This window comes from Gambusia affinis, linkage group LG09 (assembly GCF_019740435.1).
Source record: "Gambusia affinis linkage group LG09, SWU_Gaff_1.0, whole genome shotgun sequence".
NCBI classification, from domain to species: domain Eukaryota; kingdom Metazoa; phylum Chordata; class Actinopteri; order Cyprinodontiformes; family Poeciliidae; genus Gambusia; species Gambusia affinis.
Genome location: NC_057876.1, coordinates 23,728,782 through 23,737,702, shown reverse-complemented (window position 1 = coordinate 23,737,702; position 8,921 = coordinate 23,728,782).

The window sequence follows — 8,921 nt, the reverse complement described above, 5'->3', positions numbered from 1 at the left end:
GTTTTGAGTAAATAATTCCTTAATATCGATGAAAAAGTTCAGGTTCCTCTTGCAGGTAAAAAGTCTTCTTAAGTATAGAGTAACTGATCAAATTATCAATAATGCTCAGTGGAAATTTGGGCATTTTAAATAACAAAATTACAATAATTCATATAAATATATAAAATAACTAAATTAAGCAATAAATAAATTATGAAACTTTAACAAAAACTGCAGGTGTGTGTCTGTGTCTGGTGAATTTTTGTTCTTCTTTCAGTGGGTAGAAAATCCAGAAATTGTGCACAAGTCAGAGTAGCGATACTTCATCATAAAATTACTCAAGTAGAAGTAATTGAATAAACGTGTTACTTACTATGCTTACAAGTAACTTTTGAGCAAGACACGTGAGCTTCTTTTAAGACAGTAATTCCTTAATATCTATGAAAAAGTTCTTGCTCCACTGACAGATTATTTCACTTATAACTTGGGAAAATTTTGCTCTTCTCACCAAATTCAGAGCTGCTGCAGATTCTCCCAACTCTCCGACCTCAACTTGATCCATGGTACAAACTGTGCATTTCATGTTGCAATGAAATAATGAAAACATTTCCTTTATTGTAAGTTAAGATCTGCCAGGTTTAGCAATGTGTTACTCAGTGCAACTTTTAGGTTTTGTTTCTCTTCACACTGGATTTTTTGACTGGTGTGTCTGGAAAATACAGTGTGTTCCTTTAACCATCTGACCCTATAATCCTAAAATTAAAGAGGACCAAGGACACACACATATACACACTGCAAAAACACTAAATATGGCCGAGCATTTTGGTCTAGTTTCTAGTGTAAATATCTTAGTACACTTTAAATAACAGAAAACTAACTTACAAGTAATAATTCAGCAACATAGGAGCTTGTTTTAAGTGAATAATTCCTTAATATTGATAACAAATAATAGCTCCACTTGCAGATTATTTCAGTTATAACAAGACATTTTTCCCATGATAAAAGTTAATCTGATAGTGAAACTAGCATTTAAAAAATGAATATGAAGTCATAATTTACTGAAAAAAGCTCCTATATCTTGTCAAAAAGATACCTGTAAGTTAATTCTGTCTTATTCAAAGTGTACTAAGATATTTACACTAGATTTTCTCCTGTCATAAGTGAAATAATCTGCCAGTGGATCTAATACTTTTTCATCAATATCCCTGAAAAACTCAAAATCTTACCAAGTAGTTTTGATCTAATTTCCTGTTAAATATCTTTGTACATTTAAAATATTTCAAATAACTTTTCAGCAAGATATAGGAGCTTGTTTTAAGTAAATAATGTCTTAATATTGATTTAAAAAAAGATTATTTCACTTTTAACAACATTTTTCACATTTTAATAGTGAAATAATCTGCCAATGCAACTTATTTACAAAACAAGCTCATATTTCTTGCTGAAAAGTTAACCTTGTTCTATTTCCAGTGTGCTAACATAGAAACTAAACCAGAAATACTTGGTAACATTTTGTGTTTTTGCATTGTGGCTTATTGATTAAGGAATATTCACAGGAATCTGAAGCGTTCCTGACTTGTTTTGGATTATATTGGTGAGAGAGAAGTCAGGCAGGTCAGATATCTAAACCCAGCCATCGGACTCGGGGTAAACAGTGCTGCGAGTGAATGGCTGTTCACAGAGCGGTGTGAAATGCCAGCTCTATTGCCATGTGGGAGCGGGTAGGAGGGCGTTTCTCTGGCCTTTGTTTGGCCTGAGAGCACACAGCCATTGTTCGAGGCCGAACCAGCCAGCCCCTCAGACTCTCCTGTGCCCTGCTTTGTCTCGAGCAGCGTGAGCATTTCCTTTGCTCGGGTCAGGGCAGGGTCGTGGCTTTGGACACCCGTCTGTCTGCCTGAACGCAGCCGAGGCACGTGGGGCCTCAACACGGCCAACTTTGGGTTTGTCCTGATTAAAGCTTGAAAATGAAGCAACCACGTCTAAGATTGTCGTGGTCGTGTTCCACAAAGTCTGTGTGTTTTACTGGGATTGTGGACATAAAGTAGTGCATCCCTCTCTACTCTCATAGCCTCACATACAAACCAATTAAATTAATTGATTTTAAGCAATCAGTAAATGCATGTCTGTATTTTAGTTTCAGTATGCGACAGATGTCACGTGAGAAACTCAATAAATTTTTTAGAGAACAAACAGCATAATAAAAACCAAAGAGAAGGACTTTGTTGTAACTGAAACGATTAATAAGGTTAATCCTGACAAGTTTTGTTTTGTCTTATTTAATGTGTACTGAGATATTTCCACTAGAAACTAGATCAAAATGATAAGACTTTGTGTTGTTGCAGAGTAATAACTAATAAAAACTAACTGAATTAGACAAACAAAAACAAAATAAGACGAGAGTACAATAAAAAAACAAAAAAACTATAATAACCGTGGTTGCTCTGTCGATTTGGCACAACACAAAACTTAGACCACGGTTGCCTTAAAGTTATGCAGCTGTGGAAGAGCGGACGGCTCCCTCCCTGTGTCCTCAGGCTCGTCTTATCACGGATCGGCCATCGCACTGATAAGAGGAGGAAAGGCCAAAGGGGCCGTAAGGAACAGCCTGCCTGATCCAGGTCAACAGAGAGGAGACTGGACTCAAAGGGGAGGCAAGGCGGACAAGAATATTATCTGATTAGAGGTGCAGCAGCCTTTTGAAGTGAGAGGAGCTACAGGGTGTCCTGCCGAGGGGACGAGCAGAATCACACAGCAGGTACAAACAAGCAAGTCCTTGGAGATCATCCCGGGCGTATTTACACAGGGAGGATGTTTGACTCACAAACAGCAAGAGTTTTCAGTTCTTACTGCATCTTTATAATGTTTAGCCATGATCTGTTTAGTTGTTTTTTATTTTTTAGTAAGTTCTCAGCCAATTACAGGATTTTAAATCTTAAATGTTACCTTTTATGGTTCCTTGAACATGTTAGGGTCGGTTTATTGTTCCATACAAAACCTGTTCATTATATTTTTTGCACAAAATAATTCTTAGATAAATAAAATTTCAGTCTGGTCAGCTCTGCCTGCTTTGAGCTTTAGCGCCTCTAGTAACTTTAAATCCGAATAAGCTATGTCCCCCAACTCAACGTTTACACTCGCTCAAGAAAATGTGTCCAAGCAGATGTGTAATTATGCAACTGTACATCTTTGAAAAGCAGAAGTAGAGCCTCCTGCACAACCAACAAGAATACAACAAGTCAACAACAAAACACTGGCCAAATGTGCTGGAACTGAACTTCGGTTGCTAAGCGACAGGTTGGGCTTTGCTGCGGTTGCTAGGTAGCGGTGCAGCTCATTATACTAGCTACTTTTAGTTAAAACGTTGTTAAAGGGAGAATAGAGGAGCGATGTTGTGATGACTTCCTGAAGGTGGAGTGTTGGAAAGAGCAAGACATTTTTAAAGAGACAGAGGCAAAATTTAAAGGTGTTAAATTACAAAGTCAGTTTCATTTTAAGCCATACTTGATGTTGACTTGATTCTTAAAACAATTGAAGGAAACATAATTACTTGATTGTGCTATAAAATGATTCCATGTGGCTGAAAAACACACAATAACTTATTGTCAAATAAGCGCCTTTTAAAAACAGTACAAAAACATGCAAAATGTGAACTTTTCATAGTAGTTCCCCTTTGAGGCAGTTTACGATGCAACCCAGCGCTGAGTTTAAGTGACTCGACATTCTCCCACAGAAGAGGAGCTCGAGTGTCACAGTTTAGTCTGTGGCTTTTGAGCCATAAGTCACTGATCAAAAGCTTTGTCTTTTCGGGCCAGACAGCCTGGGGGCTGCAGTGCAGGCTGCGGCCTGAACCAAATGCCCCGCTGTTTCACCCAGGGCAAGAAGCAGAGGGAGGAGGAAGCACACTCCTGCAAATATGGAGTCCTTAATGAGCTATGTGCTGCAGAATGGTTCAGTAGAGTTAAAATCAGAGCTTTACTCTCTGAAATGTAGCAAAAGATACATCATCCCCACTGTCTTTACAGTAAATCAGAATAATTATTTATATTTTAAGACTAATGAGAGTGATAAACTTTTAGATTTCTATGCCTGTAAATGACTTGATGACATCATGACATTGCAAGCTTTTGATTGGAGGTTCATCTTTGTAGGGTTGGGCATTCGTCGTATCGTTTATCATTTATTGTGACACTTCTTACGATTGCATTTTGATTTATTGTTGTCGCAATAAATTCAAATTAATGATGTTTAAATAAATCTAAAGCTGTTCTACTTGTCATGTTTGTTATTTTTACAATTTTTTCTGCTGTTTGTTCAGTGAGAGTATGAATGCACTGCAAAAATACTAAGTCTTACCAAGTGTTTTTGTTTAGTTTCTACTGCAAATATCTAGTACTTGAAATAAGACTAACTTAGAAGTAACTAGAAGGAGCATATTTTAAGTCAATAATTCCTTAATACTGTTGAAAAAGTTGTAGTTCCTCTGGCTGATCATTTTACTATCATAATGATCATAATATGGGGAAAATGAGTTGTTATAAGTAAGATAATCTGCCAATGGGACTAGAACTTTTTCATCAATATTAAGGAATTATTGACTCCTATATCTGGCTCAAATGTTACTTGTGAGTTAATTTCGTCTTATTTCAAGTGTATGAATACATTTGCACCAGAAACCAGACCGTTTTGCAGCGTATAAATATCCATAAATTTGAAAATATGATTAAATGCAGTCACTATAAGTGACTTTTTTCTTTTACTAGAGTAAAATATGTTGAAGTTGTGCCACTTTTATTCATGTAATATTTGGAGACATGTCCTATCTGGCCATAACAAATGTTATTACATTTAGATGGAAAACAGGGAATCATGGAAGCCTGAAGCCACCAAAGTACGGTAGTGGCAGCATCATGTTGTGGGTATGTTTCACTGGAAGAGGCACTAGTGCACTTCACAATTCTTTCTCTTGTTATAAGTGAAATAATCAGCCAGTGGAACTAGAACTTTTTCATCAATAATAAAGAATTATTAACTTAAACAAGCTCCTATTTCTTTCTGAAAAGTTATTTATTAGTAAGTTTGTCTTATTTCACATGAACAAAGATATTGGCACTAGAATTTAGATCCAAAATACTTGTTAAAAGTTTGTGTTTCTGCAGTGTTTTGTTCGTAGGAATGGGCCAAAACTGCAACAAACTATTGTGAGAAGCTTGTGGAAAGAAATCTAAAACATTTTGGTGCAGATTATAAAGCTTCACAGGCAAATCTGTGACATATATCGAAACTTTTGAAATGGAAGAACATATAAAACAAATTATTTGTCTGGTTAATCAGATATGCAGAGAAATAGCATTAAATTTGATAACCTAAAACTTGACTTTCCTTTTTAATATTTTGGCTACAAATAAATGTTTTCTTTCCCATTTTTCCAAGTTTGATTTTAAGTAACTCATTTATAGAAATAGAGTAGGTCATAATAAAACTTTGAAGCCACCTGTAAATAAACACTCTTAATTTCCCTGAAAGGTTTCTGTGTTAGACAACGGCTGCCGGGTATCAGGAGCCTGTTACATCCACACTCCACCAAAGACGGAGCAGTAAGGAGCCTCCATTATCAGCTCTCTGAAGCACTTCAAAGGCTGCGGCCGAGTGAGAGTGCAGCCGCCCCGACGGTGTGAGTTTCCCTCTTCCCACTGCAGAGGACCCCGTTTGTGTCGACCCTGTTTACGGATCCCGGGGAAGGCAAACGGCCCACTTCTGTTTGGAGGAACTCAAACACGGCGCTGTGTGAGGCAGGGAAGGAACCAGGCGCATTCAAATTACCTGGAGGGTTTTGTTTTGTTTTGTTTTGTTTTGTTTGGTCAGTTTCTGCTGACAGAATTTAGCACTTTTAAAACAAATATAACAGAAATGCACTTACATGCACACACTCACTTGTTTTTTTTTGTTTCATCAACTGGACTTACCTTTACTCAACACAAGATGTCGCTCTTTTTCACCAAACCCATCAGCAGGATCGACCAACTTTTCACCTTTACTTCATTTCATGACGTCAACTTGATCAATAATACAATCTGTAAAACACAAACGTGCTACAATAAGACAAAAACTCCTAATTTATTGGCTTTTATTATAAATTAAGTGCACTATCAGCTCAGTTTGAACAGAATTATTAATGTAATTAAGAAGTTGCACTGCAAAAACAAAATCTTATGAAGTCATTTAGTTTCTAATGCAAATATCTTGGTATACTTTAAATAAGACAAAACATAAGTAACTTTTCAGGAAGATGGAGGAGCTTGTTTTAATTCAATAATCCTTTAATTTTGATTTTAAAAAAGTTCTAGTTCCATTTGCAGATTATTTCAGTTTTAACAAGACATTTTCCCCATGTAATAAGTGTAACAATCTGCCAGTGGAACTAGAACCTTTTCATCAATATTAAGGAATTATTGACTTTAAAAAGCTCCTATATCTTTCTGAAAGGTTACTTGTAAGTTAGTTTTGTCTAATTTCATGCATTATATAAACTAGATAAAAAACGCTCAAAGACAGTTAGTAAAATTTTAAGTTTTTATATTGTACCTGCTTGGCAGGTCATTTGTTTTCTGGTATTTCTAAGTTGATGAAATGGCTGCAATCCTTTTCTGCATAATGAAATTATTGATATTTACAATTTTTGACTGAAAATTAGCTTTATTCTTGATTTTAAAAAATCAGAATTATCTTTGTTGGCTACATTTTTATGCAAAAACCCCAAAACAAAACAAAACAAAAAACAACTATGAATTCTGTTGATCTAGTTTAGCATCCTACAACCTAAATATCAGATTATAATCTATTGGATTTTATTGTTCTGGGTTCACATTCTCCCACATGTGCACTCATTTGCATTTATCAATATTTAAAGCTAAATTTAAAAACTAAAACCTATAGATGTTCATATTTTACTTGTGTGAAATGGTTAAATAAGAAGAGTCAGAATGACTTTTGTTATGCTGGTTGTTTTTCCAATGAACCTCAGTTGTAAACATTGCATTAAAGCATTAATAAACAAATCTCTGCCCAGCTCTCGTATTAAATTATGATGAGCTGACATCAAGCTGTCTCCACGTAACGTCTCGGCTTGTTTAAGCAAATGTTGGCTGAATTGAAGGTTTCCTTCCAGAGCTGTAAATCCTGAGAGGAACAGACTTTCACAGGGTATTTATGGCGCAGACTTCCCTTCCTTTCTGCAGGGGGGGCAGGGTGCCTGACACCATTCATGTGTCTCTGCCCTTTTAACTGCAACCATTTCTACCCAGTCTGCACCCAAACACTTAATGACACTTTATCATTACATTTTTGCCATTTAGAGTTAGAGTTAATAATTTAGAGTTAATAATTTAGCTGGAAAATACCTCAAATGTTATTTTATGAGGCGTCAGTCATGACTAAAAATATTATATATAAATTTAGCAAAGAAAAAAGTCTTAATCCTGAGTAAAAGTGAGGATTACCTTTACAAATAATCCTGTTGCATGATCCAAAATAGAAATAAAGAGATAAATATTTGAATCATCAATGAAAAGCAGATTTATGTTTCGTTTTGAGAAGGAAGCCCCATAAACTAAGGATATTTTGTAATAAAACCAGCCAAAAAAGTGAAATTTTAAAGAAATTTTATGATTTACAGCCAGACTGGATTAGAGGTAAGATTAGAAATGATCTACTGATTTCATGTCCAGACTTGAGATGTTTCACTGCAGAAGCATTTGAATCTCTGCCTGTAATTTTACATCAGTTTTGAAGGTAAAATCCACACAGAATGATGCTGCCATGACCGTGTTTGACTGCAGGCATGGTATTAATAACTCTCAACACACATTGTTGGAAACTACAGTCAAAGAGTTTCAAGTTTGCCTAACCGTCACAGATAATTTACCCTCAAACCCCCACAAAATATTACCAAGTACCTTGGAAACACTTGAAATAAGACAAAAACTTACAAGTAATCCCTAAATATTTATTTATTCATTATAAGCATCACTTTTTCATCAATATTAAGACACTACTGGCTGTAAACAAGCTTCATATCTCACCGAAAAGTTACTTGTACGTTAGATGTTTTCCTTATTTTAAGTGTAGTAAAATATTTTCACTAAAAACTAGACCAAACTACTTGACAAGATTTTGTGTTTTTGCAGTGCAGCTTCTGGGAAATTCAAACATGTTGACATTTTGTAACTTTTAGTGAGAAATTTCTTCCAGCTGAGCTCCAGTTTTCAAGGACAAGAGTAAAATAAGGATGGAGAGAAAATCAGCCTCTGACATCTTAAAACGGGAAAAAACTAGACATCTATAAACATGTTTCTTAACAAACTGCCCCTCAGCCACATGGTTTTTGTTTAAACCTAAAACCTTTTCTGATAATTCTGGTTGGTTATTTGTCCAATCTGTTTGTTCGGATGTTAAAACTTAGGACAGAAGCTGAATGCTGAAGCTTTCTCTATTCCACAACCAGCTTAGATGAGAATTTACTGCGTCCAAATTTCAACGCTCTGCCACCCTGAGACGAAAGGAAAACGTTTGGGATGTTTAGGAAAATTTAGAAATCATGTTTTTCTGCTAAACTTCACCCTGAGCAAGAAAGAAACGCTCCAAAATCAACAGCAATTTATTTAGCAGTTGCCCACCTAGATGAAGATCGACCACAATCACATGCAGGAGGCTTGGAGGAGAGAAGGTGAGGCTTTTAAACCCGAGAACCCTGCACCAGCTGTGAAGCACGGTGGTGGCACCATCATTCTTATGGTTTGTTTTTCTACTTACTCAAAGGAGATGAGCTCATGAAGAAGCAGTACATTTAAATGCTTCAAATTTACCTTAAATTAGTAGCTAGACGGTTGATATTTGGACACTATAAACCAGTGGTCCCCAACCACCAGGCCGCGGACCCGGGGACC